The sequence below is a fragment of the Pseudorca crassidens genome, chromosome 9 (genome assembly GCF_039906515.1).
Source record: "Pseudorca crassidens isolate mPseCra1 chromosome 9, mPseCra1.hap1, whole genome shotgun sequence".
Taxonomy (NCBI): domain Eukaryota; kingdom Metazoa; phylum Chordata; class Mammalia; order Artiodactyla; family Delphinidae; genus Pseudorca; species Pseudorca crassidens.
The window spans coordinates 39,363,784-39,384,163 of NC_090304.1; the positions used below are offsets into that span (position 1 = coordinate 39,363,784).

Below are 20,380 nucleotides of genomic sequence, written 5' to 3' on the forward strand. Positions count from 1 at the left end.
GGAAGTTAATAAAATCATTTATTAAATTACTAACTTGTATTTGGTCTGCCTATTAACTTTTACCTATTACTTCCATTTCAAGACAGAAGCCATATTTATGCCTTAACTTCAGGCACTGAGGACACAGTGATTTGAGCCTAAATATCCTTATATTCTAGAGGAGAGACAGGAAATTTAAAAAGAAAAACTTCATAAGACACTTTCTTTTTTAAAATAAATTTATTTATTTTATTTTTTGCTGCGTTGGGTCTTCGTTGCTGTGTGCGGGTTTTCTCTGGTTGCAGCGAGTGGGGGCTATTCTTTGTTGTAGTGCGCGGGCTTCTCACTGTGGTGGCTTCTCTTGTTGTGGAGCATGGGCTCTAGGCTCACGGGCTTCAGTAGTTGCAGCACGCAGGCTCAGTAGTTGTGGCACATGGAGTTAGTTGCTCTGTGGCATGTGAGATCTTCCCGGACCAGGGCTTGAACCCATGTCCCCTGCATTGGCAGGTGGATTCTTAACCACTGTGCCACCAGGGAAGTCCAAGACACTTTCTAAAACAGTGTTTGTGAGGAAGGTGGCATAAGTTGATATAATAGATTGAAATCACGATAAGAGACATTAGCTATGGGGGGTGGTCTCAGTAGTAAAGTGACACTTGATTCAGGGACTGAGTGCCTAGAAGTGCCTTATTAAGTTTGATTCAAAATGAGAAGATATATTAGTCAGGAGCTGAGAGGTGAAGAAAGGCCCTTTGTGGGCAACTGGGAAAGTAGCCCAGACAGAGCCCGGTTACCAAATACCCACAACAGAGTCAAAATTAACACATTTTCTATTTTTTTCAAGACTGTGTACCATTGACCTAACCAAATGTTGCGTTTGCTGAAGCCCCACCCATTCACAGAGTCTCTAAGAACTTCACCCATAGTATTCTTTGTGTCTGAAGAAGCTTAAGTTCAAGTTGAGGGAGAGAGAAGTCTTGCAGTGAAAAGCAAAGTGCAAGGGCTGTTCACAGCTCGGCATGGCAGAATTACTATGCTCTCTTCTCTTAATTTTTTTGGACCTCATCAGGATCTGATCACTAATGTTGATTAATATATTTCCTGCATTACCTGCTGGAATGCCCCCGCTCCGCCATTTTTAACCATATTTAAGCTGCCTGCCAGCACCATTTGTTGAAAAGACTGTTTTGCTTCATTGTATTGCCTTTTTTCTTTGTCGAGGTCAGTTGGCTATATTTATGTTGTCTATTTATGGACTTTCTATTGGTTTTCATTGATCTATCTGTCTTTTCTTTCACCAATACTACATGGTCTTGATTACTGTAGCTTTATAGTAAATCTTGAAGTTGGGTAGTGTTAATCCTCCAACTTTGTTCTTCCCCTTCAATATGGTGTTGGCTATTCTGGGGTTTTACTTCTTTATATAAACTTTAGAAACAGTTTGTTTATATCCACAAAATAACTTGCTGGGATTTTGATTAGGATTGCATTGAATCTATAGATCAATTTGGGAAGAACTTACATCTTGACAATATTGTTTCCTTATCCATGAACGTGGAATATCTCTTCATTTATTTAGTTGTTTCATATAATGAGTAATAAATGTATATTGTTAGTCATCAGAGTTTTGTAATTTTTCTAATATAGATCTTATACATATTTTGTTCAATTTATAATAAGTATTTCATTCCTTTGGTGATAATGTAAATGGTATTATGTTTTTATTTTCAAATTCCACTTGATCATTGCTGGAAAATAGGAAAGCAATTGATTTTTGTATATTAACATTGTATCCTGCAACCTTGCTATAATTGCCCATTAGTTCAAAGAGGTTTTTTTTTTTTTTTTTTTTTTGGTCCATTCTTTCAGAATTTCTATATAGACAATGTCATCTGCAAACAAAGACAGGTTTATTTCTTCCTTCCAAGTCTGTATATCTTTTATTCCCTCTTCTTGTTTTATTGTATTATCCAGGACTTCCAGTATAATGTTGAAAAGGAGTAATTAGAGGGAACATTTTTACCTTGTTTCTGATCTTAGTGGGAAAGCTTCTAGTTTCTCAAATAGATATTCTTTTTTTTTTTTTACATCTTTATTGGAGTATAATTGCTTTACAATGGTGTGTTGGTTTCTGCTTTATAACAATGTGAATCAGTTATACATATACATATGTTCCCATATCTCTTCCCTCTTGCGTCTCCCTCCCCCTCACCGTCCCTATCCCCCCACTCCAGGCGGTCACAAAGCACCGAGCTGATCTCCCTGTGCTATGCGGCGGCTTCCCACTAGCTATCTACCTTACGTTTGGTAGTGTATATATGTCCATGCCTCTCTCTCGCTTTGTCACAGCTTACCCTTCCCCCTCCCCATATCCTCAAGTCCATTCTCTACTGAGAGATCTGATCATGAATAGGTATTGGATTTTGCCAAATGCTTCTCTGCGTCTACTGATATGATAATGTGATATATTTTTTTTCTGTTGATGTCATGGATTACATTAATTGATTTTAAAATGTTGAAACATCCTTACATACCTGGGATAATTCCCACTTGGTCTTGGTGTATCAATCTTTTAATATATTGTTGGATCCAACGTGCTAATATTTTTGTTGAGGCTGTTTGCATCTATGTTCATGAGAGATATTGGTCTGTAGTTTTCTTTTCTTGTAATGTCTTCTTCTGGTTTTGATATTAGGGTAATGATATTGGATAAGTTAGGAATTATTACCTCTGCTTCTATCCTCTGAAATACATTGTAGAGAATTGATATAATTTCTTCCTAAAATGTTTGGTAGAATTCACCAGTGAACCCATCTGGGACTGGTGCTTTCTGTTTTGGAACGTTAGTAATTATTATTGATTCAATTTCCTTAATAGATATAGGTGTATTCAGAAGGTATTTTTCTTCTTGTGTGAATTCTGGCAGATTGTGTGTTTCAAGAAATTGGTCCATTTCATCTAGGTTATCAAATTTATGGGCATAGTGTTTTTCATAGTATTCCTTTAGTATCTTTTCAATATCCATGGGATCTGTAGTGATGTCTCCTCTTTCTTTTCTTATATTAGTAATTTGTGTCCTCTGTCTTTTCTTTCTTAGTATGAATACAGCTTATCAATTTTATTGTTTTAAAAAGAAACAGCTTTGTTTTTATTGTAAAATAGTTGATTTACAATGTTGTGTTAGTTTCAGGTATACAGCAGAGTGATTCAGATAAATATTCTTTATAAGATTCTTTTCCATTATAGGTTATTACAAGATATTGAATATAAATCCCTGTACTATACAGTAGGTCCTTGTTGTTTATCTATTTTATATATAGTAGTGTGGATGTGTTAATCCCAAGCTCCTAATTTATCTCTCCTCTCCCCTTTCCCCTTTGGTAACCATAAGTTTGTTTTCTATGTCTGTCAGTCTATTTCTGTTTTGTAAATAAATTCATTTGTGTCATTTTTTTTAACATCTTTATTGGAGTATAATTGCTTTACCATGGTGTGTTAGTTTCTGCTTTATAACAAAGTGAATCAGTTATACATATACATATGTTCCCATATCTCTTCTCTCTTGTGTCTCCCTCCCTCCCACCCTCACTATCCCACCCCTCTAGGTGGTCACAAAGCACCGAGCTGATCTCCCTGTACTATGTGGCTGCTTCCCACTAGCTATCTATTTTACGTTTGGTAGTGTATATATGTCCATGCCACTCTCTCACTTTGTCACAGCTTACCCTTACCCCTCCCCATATCCTCAAGTCCTTTCTCTAGTAGGTCTGTGTCTTTATTCCCATCTTGTCCCTAGGTTCTTCATGACTTTTTTTTCTTAGATTCCACACATATGTGTTAGCATACAGTATTTGTTTTCCTCTTTCTGACTTACTTCACTCTGTATGACAGACTCTAAGTCCATCCACCTCACTACAAATAACTCAGTTTCATTTCTTTTTATGGCTGAGTAATATTCCATTGCATATATGTGCCACATCTTCTTTATCCATTCATCTGTTGATGGACACTTAGGTTGCTTCCATGTCCTGGCTATTGTAAATAGAGCTGCAATGAACATTGTGGTACATGACTCTTTTTGAATTATGGTTTTCTCAGGGTATATACCCAGTAGTGGGATTGCTGGGTTGTATGGTAGTTCTATTTTTAGTTTTTTAAGGAACCTCCATACTGTTCTCCATAGTGGCTGTATCAATTTACATTCCCACCAACAGTGCAAGAGGGTTCCCTTTCCTCCACACCCTCTCCAGCATTTATTTTTTGTAGATTTTTTGATGATGGCTATTCTGACCAGTGTGAGATGATATCTCATTGTAGTTTTGATTTGCATTTCTCTAATGATTAATGATGTTGAGCATTCTTACATGTGTTTGTTGGCAATCTGTATATCTTCTTTGGAGAAATGTCTGTTTAGGTCTTCTGCCCATTTTTGGATTGGGTTGTTCGTTGTTTTTGATATTGAGCTGCATGAGCTGCTTGTAAATTTTGGAGATTAATCCTTTGTCAGTTGCTTCATTTGCAAATATTTTCTCCCATTCTGACGGTTGTCTTTTGGTCTTGTTTATGGTTTCCTTTGCTGTGCAAAAGCTTTTAAGTTTCATTAGGTCCCATTTGTTTATTTTTGTTTTAATTTCCATTTCTCTAGGAGGTGGGTCAAAAAGGATCTTGCTGTGATTTATGTCATGGAGTGTTCTGCCTATGTTTTCCTCTAAGAGTTTTAGAGTGTCTGGCCTTACATTTAGGTCCTTAATCCATTTTGAGTTTATTTTTGTGTGTGGTGTTAGGGAGTGTTCTAATATCATAATTTTACATGTACCTGTCCAGTTTTCACAGCGTCACTTATTGAAGAGGCTGTCTTTTCTCCAGTGTATATTCTTGCCTCCTTTATCAAAGATAAGGTGGCCATATGTGCATGGGTTTATTTCCAGGCTTTCTATCCTGTTCCATTGATCTATATTTCTGTTTTTGTGCCATTACCATACTGTCGTGATTACTGTAGCTTTGTAGTATAGTCTGAAGTCAGGGAGCCTGATTGCTCCAGCTCCGTTTTTCTTGTTCAAGATGGCTTTGCCTATTTGGAGTCTTCTGCATTTCCATACAAATTGTGAAATTTTTTGTTCTAGTTCTGTGAAAAATGCCAGTGGTAGTTTGAAGGGATTGCATTGAATCTGTAGATTGCTTTGGGTAGTAGAGTCATTTTCACAATGTTGATTCTTCCAATCCAAGAACATGGTATATCTCTCCATCTATTTGTATCATCTTTAATTTCTTTCATCAGTGTCTTATAATTTTCTGCATACAGGTCTTTTGTCTCCTTAGGTAGGTTTATTCCTAGATACTTTATTCTTTCTGCTGCAATGGTAAATGGGAGTGTTTTCTTTTTCTTTTTTTTTTTATCTGCAGTACGCGGGCCTCTCACTGCTGTGGCCCCTCCTGTCGTGGACCACAGGCTCCAGACGCACAGGCCCAGCGGCTGTGGCTCACGGGCCCAGCCACTCTGCGGCATGTGGGATCCTCCCGGACCGGGGCATGAACCCGTGTCCCCTGCATCGGCAGGCGGACTCTCAACCACTGTGCCACCACGGAAGCCCTGGGAGTATTTTCTTAATTTCACTTTCAGATTTTTCATCATTAGTGTATAGGAATGCTAGAGATTTCTGTGCATTAATTTTGTATCCTACTACTTTACCAAATTCATTGATTAGCTCTAGTAGTTTTCTGGTAGCATCTTTAGGATTCTCTATGTATAGTATCATGTCATCTTCAAACAGTGACAGCTTTACTTCTTCTTTTCCGATTTGGATTCCTTTTATTTCTTTTTCTTCTCTGATTGCTGTGGCTAAAACTTCCAAAACTATCTTGAATAATAGTGGTGAGAGTGGGCAACCTTGTCTTGTTCCTGATTTTAGTGGAAATGGTTTCATTTTTCACCATTGAGGACAATGTTGGCTGTGGGTTTGTCATATATGGCCTTTATCATGTTGAGGAAATTTCCCTCTATGCCTACTTTCTGCAGGGTTTTTATCATAAATGGGTGTTGAATTTTGTCAAAAGCTTTCTCTGCATCGATTGAGATGATCATATGGTTTTTCTCCTTCAGTTTGTTAATATGGTGTATCACATTGATTGATTTGTGTATATTAAAGCATCCTTGCGTTCCTGGAATAAACCCCACTTGATCATGGTGTAAGATCCTTTTATTGTGCTGTTGGATTCTGTTTCCTACTATTTTGTTGAGGATTTTTGCATCTCTGTTCATCAGTGATATTGGCCTGTAGTTTTCTTTCTTTGTGACATCTTTGTCTGGTTTTGGTCTCAGGGTGATGGTGGCCTCGTAGAATGAATTTGGGAGTGTTCCTCCCTCTGCTGTAGTTTGGAAGAGTTTCAGAAGGATAGGTGTTAGCTCTTCTGTAAATATTTGATAGAATTCACCTGTGAAGCCATCTGGTCCTGGGCTTTTGTTTGTTGGAAGATTTTTAATCACAATTTCAATTTCAGTGCTTGTGATTGGTCTGTTCATATTTTCTGTTTCTTCCTGGTTCAGTCTCGGAAGGTTGTGCATTTCTAAGAATTTGTCCATTTTTTCCAGGTTGTCCATTTTATTGGCATATAGTTGCTTGTAGTAATCTCTCATGATCTTTTGTATATCTACAGTGTCAGTTGTTACTTCTCCTTTTTCATTTCTAATTCTATTGATTTGAGTCTTCTCCCTTTTTTTCTTGATGAGCCTGGCTAAAGGTTTATCAATTTTGTGTATCTTCTCAAAGAACCAACTTTTAGTTTTATTGATCTTTAGTTTTATTGATCTTTTCTATCATTTCCTTCATTTCTTTTTCATTTATTTCTGATATGATCTTTATGATCTTTATGATCTTTATGATTTCTTTCCTTCTGCTAACTTTGGGGTTTTTTTGTTCTTTCTCTAATTGCTTTAGGTATAAGGTTAGCTTGTTTATTTGAGATGTTTCTTGTTTCTTAAGGTAGGATTGTATAGCTATAAACATCCCTCTTAGAACTGCTTTTGCTGCATCCCATAGGTTTTGGGCCGTCATGTTTTCATTGTCATTTGTTTCTAGATATTTTTTGATTTCCTCTTTGATTTCTTCAGTGATCTCTTGGTTATTAAGTAGTGTATTGTTTAGCCTCCATGTGCTTGTATTTTTTATAGATTTTTTTTCCTGTAAGTGATATCTAGTCTCATAGCATTGTGGTCGGAAAAGATACTTGATACAATTTCAATTTTCTTAAATTTATCAAGGCTTGATTTGTGACCCAAGATATGATCCATCCTGGAGAATGTTCCATGAGCACTTGAGAATAATGTGTATTCTGTTGTTTTTGGATGGAATGTCCTATAAATATAAATTAAGTCCATCTTGTTTAATGTATCATTTAAAGCTTGTGTTTCCTTATTTATCTTCATTTTGGATGATCTGTCCATTGGTGAAAGTGGAGTGTTAAAGTCCCCTACTATGATTGTGTTACTGTTGATTTCCCCTTTTATGGCTGTTAGTATTTGCCTTATGTATTGAGGTGCTCCTATGTTGGGTGCATAAATATTTACAATTGTTATATCTTCTTCTTGGATCGATCCCTTGATCATTATGTAGTGTCCTTCTTTGTCTCTTGTAATAGTCTTTATTTTAAAGTCTATTTTATCTGATATGAGAATTGCTACTCCAGCTTTCTTTTGATTTCCTTTTGCATGGAATATCTTTTTCTATCCCCTCACTTTCAGTCTGTGTGTGTCCCTAGGTCTGAAGTGGGTATCTTATAGACAGCATATATACAGGTCTTGTTTTTGTATCCATTCAGCCAGTCTATGTGTATTGGTTGGAGCATTTAATCCTTTTATTTTTAAGATAATTATTGATATGTATGTTCCTATTTGCATTTTCTTAATTGTTTTGGGCTTTTTATTGTAGGTCTTTTCCTTCTCTTGTGTTTCCTGCCTAGAGAAGTTCCTTTAGCATTTGTTGTAAAGGTGGTTTGGTGGTGCTGAATTCTCTTAGCTTTTGCTTGCCTGCAAAGGTTTGAATTTCTCCATCAAATCTGAATGAGATCCTTGCTGGGTATAATAATCTTGGTTGTAGGTTTTACTGCTTCATCACTTTAAATATGTCCTGCCACTCCCTTCTGGCTTGCAGAGTTTCTGCTGAAAGATCAGCTGTTAACCTTATGGGGATTCCCTTGTGTGTTATTTGTTGTTTTTCCCTGCTGCTTTTAATATTTTTTCTTTGTATTTAATTTTTGATAGCTTGATTAGTATGTGTCTTGGCGTGTTTCTCCTTGGATTTATCCTGTATGGGACTCTCTGTGCTTCCTGGACTTGATTAACTATTTCCCTTCCCATATTAGGGAAGTTTTCAACTATAATCTCTTCAAATATTTTCTCAGTCCCTTTCTTTTTATCTTCTTCTTCTGGGACCCCTATAATTTGAATGTTGGTGCGTTTAATGTTGTCTCAGAGGTCTCTGAGACTGTCCTCAGTTCTTTTCATTCTTTTTTCTTTATTCTGCTCTGCAGTAGTTATTTCCACTATTTTATCTTCCAGGTCACTTATCCGTTCTTCTGCCTCAGTTATTCTGCTATTGATCCCTTCTAGAGAATTTTAATTTCATTTATTGTGTTGGTCATCATTGTTTGTTTGCTCTTTAGTAGTTCTAGGTTCTTGTTAAACGTTTCTTGTATTTTCTCTATTCTATTTCCAAGATTTTGGATCATCTTTACTATCATTATTCGGAATTCTTTTTCAGGTAGACTGCCTATTTCCTCTTCATTTGTTAGGTCTGGTGGGTTTTTACCTTGCTCCTTCATCTGCTGTGTGTTTTTCTGTCTTCTCATTTTGCTTATCTTACTGTGTTTGGGGGTCTCCTTTTCGCAGGCTGCAGGTTTGTAGTTCCCGTTGTTTTTGGTGTCTGTCCCCAGTGGCTAAGGTTGGTTCAATGCGTTGTGTAGGCTTCCTGGTGGAGGGTACTGGTGCCTGTGTTCTGGTGGATGAGGCTGGATCTTGTCTTTCTGGTGGGCAGGTCCACGTCTGGCGATGTGTTTTGAGGTGTCTGTTGTCTTATTATGATTTTAGGCAGCCTCTCTGCTAATGGATGGGGTTGTGTTCCTGTCTTACTAGTTGCTAGGCATAGGGTGTCCAGCACTGTAGCTTGCTGGTCGTTGAGTGAAGCTGGGTCTTGGCGTTGAGATGGCGATCTCTGCGAGATTTTCGCCATTTGATATTATGCGGAGCTGGGAGGTGTCTTGTGGACCAGTGTCCTGAAGTTGGTTCTCCCACCTCAGAGGCATAGCCCTGATGCCTGGCTGGAGCACCAATTGGCTTTCATCCACACGGCTCAGAATAAAAAGGGAGAAAAAATAGAAAGAAAGAAAGGAGATAAAATAAAATAAAATTATTAAAGTAAAAAATAATTATTAAGAAAAAAATTTTTAAAGTAAAAAAAAAAAAAAAAAAGGATGGACAGAACCCTAGGAGAAATGGTAAAATCAAAGCTATACAGACAAAATCACACACAGAAGCATACACATACACACTCACAAAAAGAGAAAAAGGGGGAAAAAATATATCGTTGCTCCCAAAGTCCACCTCCTCAATTTGGGATGATTTGTTGTCTATTCAGGTATTCCACAGATGCAGGGTACATCAAGTTGATTGTGGAGATTTAATCTGCTGCTCCTGAGGCTGCTGGGAGAAATTTCCCTTTCTCTTCTTTGTTCGCACAGCTCCCGGGGTTCAGCTTTGGATTTGGCCCCGCCTCTGTGTGTAGGTCGCCTGAGGGCGTCTGTTCTTCGCTCAAACAGGACGGGGTTAAAGGAGCAGGTGATTCATGGCCTCTGGCTCACTCAGACCGGGGGAAGGGAGGGGTACGGATTCAGGATGAGCCTGCGGCGGTGGAGGCCGGCATGACGTTGCACCAGCCTGAGGCGCGCGGTGCGTTCTCCCGGGGAAGTTGTCCCTGGATCACGGGACCCTGGCAGTGGCGGGCTACACAGGTTCCCGGGAGGGGAGGTGTGGAGAGTGACCTGTGCTCGCACACAGGCTTCTCGGTGGCGGCTGTAGCAGCCTTAGCGTCTCTGGGGTCCGCGCTGATCGCCACGGCTTGCGCCCGTCTCTGGAGCTCCTTTAAGCAGCGCTCTTAATCCCCTCTCCTCGCGCACCAGGAAACAAAGAGGGAAGAAAAAGTCTCTTGCCTCTTCGGCAGGTCCAGACTTTTTCCCGGACTCCCTCCCGGCTAGCTGTGGCGCACTAGCCCCCTTCAAGCTGTGTTCACACAGCCAACCCCAGTCCTCTCCCTGGGATCCGAGCGAAGCCCGAGCCTCAGCTCCCAGCCCCTGCCCGCCCTAGCGGGTGAGCAGACAAGCCTCTCGGGCTGGTGAGTGCTGATCGGTACCGTTCCTCTGTGTGGGAATCTCTCCGCTTTGCCCTGTGCACCCCTGTTTCTGCGCTCTCCTTCGTGGCTCCGAAGCTTCCCCCTTCGCCACCTGCAGCCTCCTCCCGTGAAGGGGCTTCCTAGTATGTGGAAACCGTTCCTCCTTCACAGCTCCCTCTCAGTGGTGCAGGTCCCGTCCCTATTCTTTTGTCTCTGTTTTTTCTTTTGCTCTACCCAGGTACATGGGGAGTTTCTTGCCTTTTGGGAGGTCTGAGGCCTTCTGCCAGCGTTCAGTAGGTGTTCTATAGGAGCTGTTCCACATGTAGTTGTTTTTCTGATGTATTTGTGGAGAGGAAGGTGATCTCCACATCTTACTCCTCCACCATCTTGAAGCTCCTCCCATTTGTGTCATTTTTTAAGATTCCACATATAAGTGATATCATGATAAATGTCATATGATATTTGTCTTTCTCTGTCTGACTTACTTCACTTAATATGATAATCTCTAGGTCTATCCATGTTTGCTGCAAATGGCATTATTTCATTTTTTTATGGCTGAGTAATATTCCATTGTATATATATGCCACATCTTTATTCATTCATCTTTCGATGGACATTTCAGTTGCTTCCATGTCTTGCCTATTGTAAATAGTGCTGCTATGAACACTAAGGTGCGTGCATCTTTTTGAATTAGTTTTCTCTGGATATATGCCCAGGAGTGGGATTGCTGGATGATATGGTAACTCTATTTTTAGTTTTCTTAAGGAACCTCCATACTGTTCTCCATAGTGGAATCAGCTTTTGGTTTTATCAATTTTCTCTACTTACTTCCTGTTTTCAATTTCTTTGATTTCAACTTTAATTTTTATTATTACTGTACTTCTACTTACTTTGGATTTAATTTGCTCTTCTTTTTTCTAGTTTCCTAAGGTGGAAAATTAGATTATTGATTTTAGATTTTTCTTTTTTTTCAAATGTGTGCATCTGATGCTACAAGTATCCCTCTAAGCTTTCATTGTATCCCACAAATTTTGATAAGTTGTGTTGTCTTTTTTCCAGCTTTATTGAGATACAGTTGACATACAACACTGTATAAACTTAAAATAAACAGCATAATGATTTGACTTACATACATCATGAAATGATTACCAAAATAAGGTTAGTGACTATCCATCATCTCATATAGATATAGAAAAAAAGAAAAAAATTTTTCCCTCTGATGACAACACTTGGGATTTACTCTCTTAACAACTTTCTTACATATAATTTAGCAGTATTAATTATATTAATCATGTTGTACATTACATTCCTACCACTTGTTTCTCTTATAACTGGAAGTTTGTACCTTTGACCACCTTCCTCCAATTTCCTCTTTTCCCAATTCCCTGCCTCTGTTAACCACAAATCTGATCTATTTTTTTATGAGTTTGTTTGTTTTTGAAGTATAAGTAGATCTAAAACACTATGATAGTTCTTGGTGAACAACATAGTGATTTGATATTTCTATATATTACAAAATGATCACCACAGTAAGTCTAGTTACCATCTGTCACCTTACAAAGATATCAAAGTATTATTGACTATATTACCCATGCTGCACATTTTATCCCCATGACTCATTTATTTTGTAACTGGATGTTTGTGCCTCTAAATCTCTCTCACCTATTTCATTCATCTTCCTATCTTTTCCCCTCTGGATACCGCCTGCTTTTTCTCTGTATCTATGACTCTTTGTGTTCTGTTATATTTTCTCATTTATTTTGCTTTTTTTAGATTCCACATACAAGTGAAATCATACAGTAGTTGTCTTTCTTTGTCTGACTAATTTGACTTAGTATTATACCCTCCACCCATGTTGTCACAAATGGCAAGATTTTTTTCTTTTTGATGGCTGAGTAATATTCCATTGTGTGTGTGTGTGTGTGTGTGTGTGTGTGTGTGTGTGTGTGTGTATCTCACATCTTCTTTACCCATTCATGTATTGATGGGCATTTAGCTCGTTTCCACTTCTTGGCTATTGTAAATAATCCTGCAGTGAACATAGGGGTGCATACATCTTTTGAAATTACTGTTTTCATTTTCTTCAGGAAAATGCCCAGAGGTGAAATTGCTAGATTGTATGGTAGTTCTACTTTTAATTTTTTAGGAAACTCAATACTGTTTTCCATAGTGGCTGCACCAGTTTAAATTCCCACCAACAGTACACAGGGGTTCCCTTTTTCTCCACATCCTTGCCAATACTTGTTATTTGTTGTCTCTTTGATAATAGCCATTCTAAACAGATGTGAGGGGATATTTCCTTGTGGTTTTGATTTGCATTTTCCTGATGATTAGTGATGTGGAACATCTTTTCATGTGCCTGTTGGCCATCTGTATATCTCCTTTGGAAAAATGACCATTTTTAAAATTGAGGGTTTTAAAAAAATTAATTTATTTGGTTGCACCAGGTCTTAGCTGTGGCAGGTGAGCTCCTTAGTTGTGGCAGGTGGGCTCCTTAGTTGTGGCATCTGTGAAATCTTTGTTGCAGCATGCATGTGGGATCTAGCTCCCTGACCAGGGATCGAACCTGGGCCCCCTACATTGGGAGTGCGGAGTCTTATCCACTGCACCACTAGGGAAGTCCCCGAGTTGTTTGTTTTTTTGATGTTGAGTTGAATTAGTTCTTTGTATATATTGGATATAACCCCTTATCAGACATACGGTTTGCAAATATCTTCCCCCGTTCTGTAGGTGTCCTTTTCATTTTGTTGATCATTTCCTTTGCTGTGCAAAATCTTTTCAGTTTGACATAGTCCCATTTGTTTATTTTTGGTTTTGTTTCCCTTGCCTGAGGAGATATATCCAAAAAAATATTGCTAAGACCAATATCAAGGAGACCACGCCTTTTTTCCCCCCCTGGGAGTTTTATGGTTTCAGGTCTTACATTTAAGTCTTTAATCCATTTTGATTTATTTTTGTATAGGGTATGAGAAAGTAGTTCAGTTTGATTCTTTTGTATGTAGCTGTCTAGTTTGCCCAACACCATTTATTGAAGAGGCTGTCTTTTCTTCATTATGTATTCTTGTCTCCTTTGTCATAGATTAATTGGGTTCATTTCTGGTTTCATTGATCTATTTGTTTTTGTGTCAGTACCATACTGTTTTGATTACTGAAGCTTTGTAGTATAGTTTGAAATCAGAAAGCATGACACCTCCAGCTGTGTTCTTCTTTCTTAAGATTGTTTTGGGTATTTGGGGTCTTTTGTATTCCAACACATATTTTAGAATTATATTTTCTAGTTCTGTAAAAAGTGCCACTGATATTTTGATAGGGCTTGCTTTGAATCCGTAGATTGCCTTGGGTAGTATGGTCATTTTAACAATATTAATTATTTCAGTTCATGAGCACAGCATATCTTTCCATTTGTTGGTGTTGTCTTCAACTGCTTTCATCAATGTCTTATAGTTTTCTGAGTATGGTCTTTTACCTTCTTAGTTAGATATATTCCTATGTATTTTATTCTTTTTGATGCAGTTATAAATGGGATTTTTTGCTTAATTTCTCTTTCAGAATATCATTAATTTTTGAATGTTAAACTAATCTTGAATTCCTACTTTGTCATTACCAGTCATCCTTTTAATGTATTGTTGGATGTGATTTGCTATTATTTTGTTAAGGATTTTTGTATTTATATTCATGGAGGATATAACTGCAAAAAGACAAAGAGGACATCTTGAAAGAACCTGAATGGAAAAACCACCTTACTTGTAGAGGAACAAGAATAAGAGTAATATTGGGCTTCTCTTCACAAACCACACAAACAAAAGAATAGAGTGAAATATCTAAAGTGTTGAAAGAAAACTCTTTACCAATCTAGAATTCTGTATCCAGCAAAATTGTCCTTCAAAAGTGAAGAAAAATAAAGACTTTCTCAGATAAACAAAAATTGAGGGAATTTGTTGCCAGTAGACCTGCCTTGTAAGATATGTTAGGAGTTCTTCTTAGAGAAGGAAAATAGTCAGAAAATGGTCAGAAACTCAGACCTACATAAAGAAAGAAAGACTGTTAAAGAAGAAATAAATGAAGGTAAGACAAAACTTTTACTGTTCTTATTCTTAATTGATCTCATAGATAACTGTTCATTTAAAATAATAATAGCAACAATGTATTGGGTGATTGTAGCTTAAGGATAAATGAAATGAATGACAGTGTTGTTTTAAAGGACAGAATGGAGAAATTGGGAATACTCTAAGTTACCTGCACTATCTGCAAAGTGTTATAGTGTTATTTGTTATCATAGAGGGCTTTCTTGACTACCCTATATAATATATTAACCACCCTCATTCTTATCTCTGGCCTGTACCCTTACCTTGCTTTTTAAAAATATAGCTCTTGGGACTTCCCTGGTGGCACAGTGGATAAGACTCTGTGCTCCCATCGCAAGGGGCCCAGGTTCGATCCTTGGTCAGGGAACTAGATCCCATATGCATGCCGCAACTAAGAGTTTGCATGCCACAAGTAAGGAGCCCGCCTGCTGCAACTAAGACTCAGTGCAACCAAATAAAAAAAAAATATATATATATATAGCTCTTACTATCTCCTAACATGTTATATATTTATTTATTGGCCTGAGAATCTTTCCACTCTAGAATATAAATTCCATGAAAGCAGGGAGGGACTTTACTCATTGTGGCATGCAATAGGTGCTCAATAAATATTTATAGAATTAATAAATGAATGAAGGATGAATGAATTATCTTAGATTAATCAGTATTCATCAATTAGTGCTAAAGATATGGATATGAATCACGTAGGTTCCAATACTGAAAAATAGTTTTCTTTTTGCAAGGTGGGGGTGGCTAATAAGTAGGCAATTGGCAGTGTGTGCCATAGGATACAATGTCAGTATCTTTTGTCAGTTTTCAGAAGAGAAAATATAAAATACACACAGCCAAGCAATACATGAAAAGATAATCAGAGAAGTGAAATTAAACATTAACAATATACTATTTGTCATCAGATTGACAGAAAGAGAACAAAGAGACTAATGCAGAAAAGGATGAGAGGAAATGAGCATTCTTATATGTTGCTAATGGGAGAGTGAATTGCTACAACTTTTTTGAAAGTTATCAGATAGTATCTACTGAATTAAAATACACAATTTTTAAAAAACCGACAGTTCACTTTTGGAAATCAAACAGCAACAAAAGCGACAATAATAAAGGATATTTATTGCAGCATTTTTATGGTATTAAAAAATTATAAATAATTTGTATGCTCATTAATAGGGGTAGGGTTATAAATAATTGTAGTATATCCAGCTATAATATATGCAGCTATTAACAGAATACATTTGATCTAAATCTGAAGGAATGTCTGTGCACTGTTGTGAAAGCAAATTGCAAAGTAATGTAAATAGCATCATCTAATTTTTCTAACAAATATCGTAGACTATATATATTCAATATACATATATGTGTATATGTTTGAATAAACATGAAGAAAGATACGAAAAATATATGGAGATTATTAATCTCAGGGAGGTGGGAATGAGAAGTTTAGTTTTATTAACTTTTTCCCAATGATCTCAATATTATCCCACTAGTTATAATGAATATTATTATGCTTATTGTTTTTAAAACTTAACAAAATAAATTTGAAAATTATCCAGACATCAGAATATAGAAGCTAAGCATGACCATCAAAGTAACTTAGTTGTTAAACAGTTAGGTGTGATTCAGTATAAATAAGAATACTGTATGAAAAAGAATAAACAACCAAATCTTCCTATTGTGACATTTTGTGAAACCACAGATCAATCTTTTTCTAGAAATAGTGCCCAGTTCCAGGCTCTACAATTTTAGAGAGATATTAAGAACTCAGAGAAGACAACTGTATTATAAAATTTTGATTATTGGACATATGAAATGAGACTAATAGATCTAAACTATATGACATCTAGAATAAGGCTAATACTGTCTACAACTAACTGAATACTTATTGCCAGTCCATAATAGTAAGGAATGTTTTTTGGCTACATTGTCTTAAGCAGTAAAAACAGTTACTTATTTCACATAATAATAAGTCTGGAGCTTGAAATTTTAGGGCTGTTATAGCAATGCAGTGATGTTATTAAAGTCTTAGACTCTATTCTTTTCCCTACCTTTTTCATTATTCTTTGAACATTTATTCATTTTACAAATATTTATGGAGTACTTGCTATGTGCCAGGAACAGTTCTAGTTGTTTTTGAATTTTTTTTTTTTTTTTTTCCGGTACGCAGGCCTTTCACTGTTGTGGCCTCTCCCGTTGCAGCTATTAACAGAATACATTTGATCTAATGTCCGGAGCACAGGCTCCAGACGCCCAGGCTCAGTGGCCATGGCTCACGGGCCCAGCCGCTCCACGGCATGTGGGATCTTCCCAGACCAGGGCACGAACCCGTGTCCCCTGCATCGGCAGGCGGACTCTCAACCACTGCGCCACCAGGGAAGCCCTGTTTTTGAATTTTTGAATTACGTTTTTCATCTTTGTATGTATGTTTCATGATTGTAAGATGATTCTTGCCACTCTAGGCATCACAGCCACATTTAAAAAGAGAAAGCTGGGAGGTGGAGTGACAAAAGGTCTTTTCTTCAGGAGGCTCTATCCTTTCATTTGGGGGAAGAAAACTTTCTCAGAAGTGCTTAGAAAGAAGAATGAAAAGTAAAGAAAAAGTAAGCATTTTAGACAATCATTTTAGAAGTACCAACATCTGACCAATAGCGCCATTCCAGAAAGAGAGGATACAAAGTGGAGTAGGATAGAAAAAGAAGTAATACAAGAAAAATGTCCAGAACTGAAGGTCATGAATTTTCAGATTGAAAGAGCATCCAGGTGCCCAGGACAATGAATGAAAAAAGATCCACACCGAGGTAAATTATTGTAAAATTTTAAAGCAGTAGGGATAGAGATACGATTACAAAAGCTTCCAGAGAGAAAAAAATAGTAGGTTGTGTAGGATCAGGAAACAGACATTTCAATAGCAACACTGACGTCTAGAGTACAATGGAGCAATGATCACAAAATTCTGAGGGAAAATGATTTCAATTTAGAATTCCATAGCTAATCAAACTATTAATTGAATGTCATGAGAGATAAATTTTGAGATATGCAACAACTGAAATTTACTTTTTTTTTTGCGGTACGCGGGCCCCTCACCGCTGCGGCCTCTCCCGTCGCGGAGCACAGGCTCCGGACGCGCAGGTCCAGCGGCCGCGGCCCACGGGCCCAGCCGCTGCGCGGCACGCAGGATCCTCCCGGACCGGGGCACGAACCCACGTTACCCGCATCGGCAGGCGGATTCCCAACCACTGCGCCACCAGGGAAGCCCCTGAAATTTACTTTTCATGTATCCTTTTTGTTAAAGAAGTTACTAGAGAACGTGCTTTAATAAAATAAGTACACTAAGAAAAAGGAAGACTAGGAACCCAACACAAGAAAGCATAAAGGCAAATACCAGGATGACTTATGTAAAGGCATAGAGAGCAATCAGTCTGAATTTGAGGTGAAAGACAGAGTTTCTGTATTATTCAGTGTTCTCCAGAGAAACAGAACTAGTGGGATGTGTATATATACAGAAAGAGATTTATTATAAGGAATTAGCTCACCTGATTACAGAGTCTGACAGGTTGAAAATGTGCAGGGTGCGCTGGCAGGTTGGAGACCCATGAGGGCTGATGCCTCAGTTCTAGTCCAAAGGCCAATAAGTTGGAGACCCAGAAAGGCTGATGTTCCAGTTCAAGTCTGAAATCTGTCTGCTGGAGAATCTTCTGTTACTCAGAGGAAGGTCAGTCCTTTTGCTCTATTCATGTCTTCAGCTGGTTGGATGAGGCTCACCTGCATTATGGAGGGCAATTTGCTTTACTCAAAGTTAATCTTATCCCAAAACACCTTCACAGAAACACCGAGAAAAGTGTTTGACCAATTTTCTGGGCACCATGGCCCAGGAAAGCCAATACATAAAATTAACCATTGCAGTTTCCAAGAAAAATGTTAACCTAATATATTTGACAATTTGGAAAATAATACTTACAGGCAAAAACATGTGGAAAAAGTGATGATAGTTCCATAAAAAGTAAGTGAATTATTGTAAATAGGTTTTAATAAGGAAGAACAAAAAATATATAAAAGAAATGACATTCATTTATAGTATACTACTTGGCCCGGCCATAAGCAAGATTTACTTTGTGTGATAATGTAAGCATTGACTTGATTTAGGGTAAATGAGTTGTTACATAATTATTTATATTGGGAGGATGGGAGAGATGATATATAAGAATTAAATACTCACCTGCCAAAATAAGAAGACAGATTATGACTAAAATTTTAAATTAAAAAGCAGCTTATGTACAAAGCTTAAATATACTTATAAGCACATTAGTTAGAAATGTGCAGTTAAATACTAAAAGACTTGAATATGAAAAGCCTTAAAGGTGATTGCCTTTGGGCCTTGTGAATGGGATGAAGAAGGGTGTTACAGAGATCCACTGTTTTGTAATATAAGCTTTTTAGTAAAATTCTATTTTTTACCTTTTTTAAGCATTACTTTAACAAAAATTAAAATTAATTAAAAATAAAAATCAAAGTAGATACAAGATGACCTAGCAATGCTCCTTTCAGTGATTGTCATAAATAAGTGAAAACATGTATATTCCTAGGTCCTAAAAGAAATCGGGTCTTGGACAAAAAAGGAGTCACATCATATAATTTCACACTAGGTTTAAAAGAAATATGAAGATTTCTGTCTTTCTGATTGAATTTCATGGGAGAGGCATTCTTAGGATGTCTGCTATAGGGAGATGCTTTTATTTTCTGTAAATGTAGAAGTTGTACTTAGGTTATAGAAATGACTTAGAATGTGTTAAAGGGTGCTACAAACTTGGTAATCTGAAAAAAAATTCTGCAGTTGAATGATTTGTATAAATTATTTTAGAAGCTGATTTATTAAACTATATGCTGGTCTCTTGTCTATATATACATAGTGAATAAGAACAAAACTAATATTAAGACAGTCTGATACTCTAGGTCATCTTTATGTACAGCTCTATACTCTCTGGAAAATTGAGATATTACTCCCACTACTTCTAGGTTGTATTTGCCTTTTGTGAATTTGAATGACTGTGCATTTCAATGTATCTGGTGTATCTTTCAGTACATCTGTTGGAATGACTTGTGATGATTGTGAACTGTAAGCTCATGGAATCCAGAGACCATGATTCTTTTTCTTACTCTTCTTATATCTTAGCACCCAGGCCTTGCACGGTTGGATGTAGCTTGGATAAAATGTTCTCAGTTCTCTCATTTTAGGATTTTTGGTTTACTTAAGGACACCTCAAAATAACTGTAAGCAGTACTTGAGCACTCCGTGTGTAACTATAGAGCTGTAGAATATTGGCTGTTGTATGTATTACTTTGTGTGTGAAATACTAATTGCAAACAGACCAAAAACAAGTTTGCTAATTTCAGGACATAACTTATTAAAGTTTCCAAGATGAAATATTGTACATGTTGGTAGAAAAAAAATTTAGATTGCATGCTTTTCCAAATATAGGCACACAGATGAAAGCAGAATGAGAAAGTTCACATTTCAGGTGCTCAGATTTCTCAAATGATAAAAGAGAAATAGTATATTAAATAACTATGCAAAAGTAATTTGTGAAACAGTGGGGAATGTATTAAAAGTAAGATAACTACACAAAATTGTAATAGTGGTGACTGAAATGGCTCAAATAAAATTATGGCAAGAAAAGGTTAATGAAATTTTAAAAAAATGAGCAGGCCCTGTAACATATTCTGTGGATCAGATCAATATGTCCCTATTCCAGGAAAGGTGGGTTGGTACTTCACTTTCCTATTCCTATATTTGGAAAAATCACAAAATTGCTGACATTCTGGGTCAAAAGATTAAAAACTAAAAGTAAAACAATTGTATTTGATCACCTGTCCCATACACATGTGTGTGGTTTTATTGATATTAAATATAATTACGTGATTTTCATGAAA

The 20,380-nt window shown here is 37.1% G+C and overlaps 1 long non-coding RNA gene across 1 annotated transcript in view; it reads right to left on the reverse strand.

Annotated features, from left to right (window-relative positions):
* LOC137231274 (uncharacterized) overlaps window positions 1–20,380 on the reverse strand; it is a 52,888-nt gene that overhangs the window by 25,014 nt on the left and 7,494 nt on the right. The window contains exon 2 of the long non-coding RNA XR_010946436.1: window positions 17,986–18,214. This is a non-coding gene — a long non-coding RNA (uncharacterized lncRNA). The remainder of the gene's footprint in view (window positions 1–17,985; window positions 18,215–20,380) is intronic.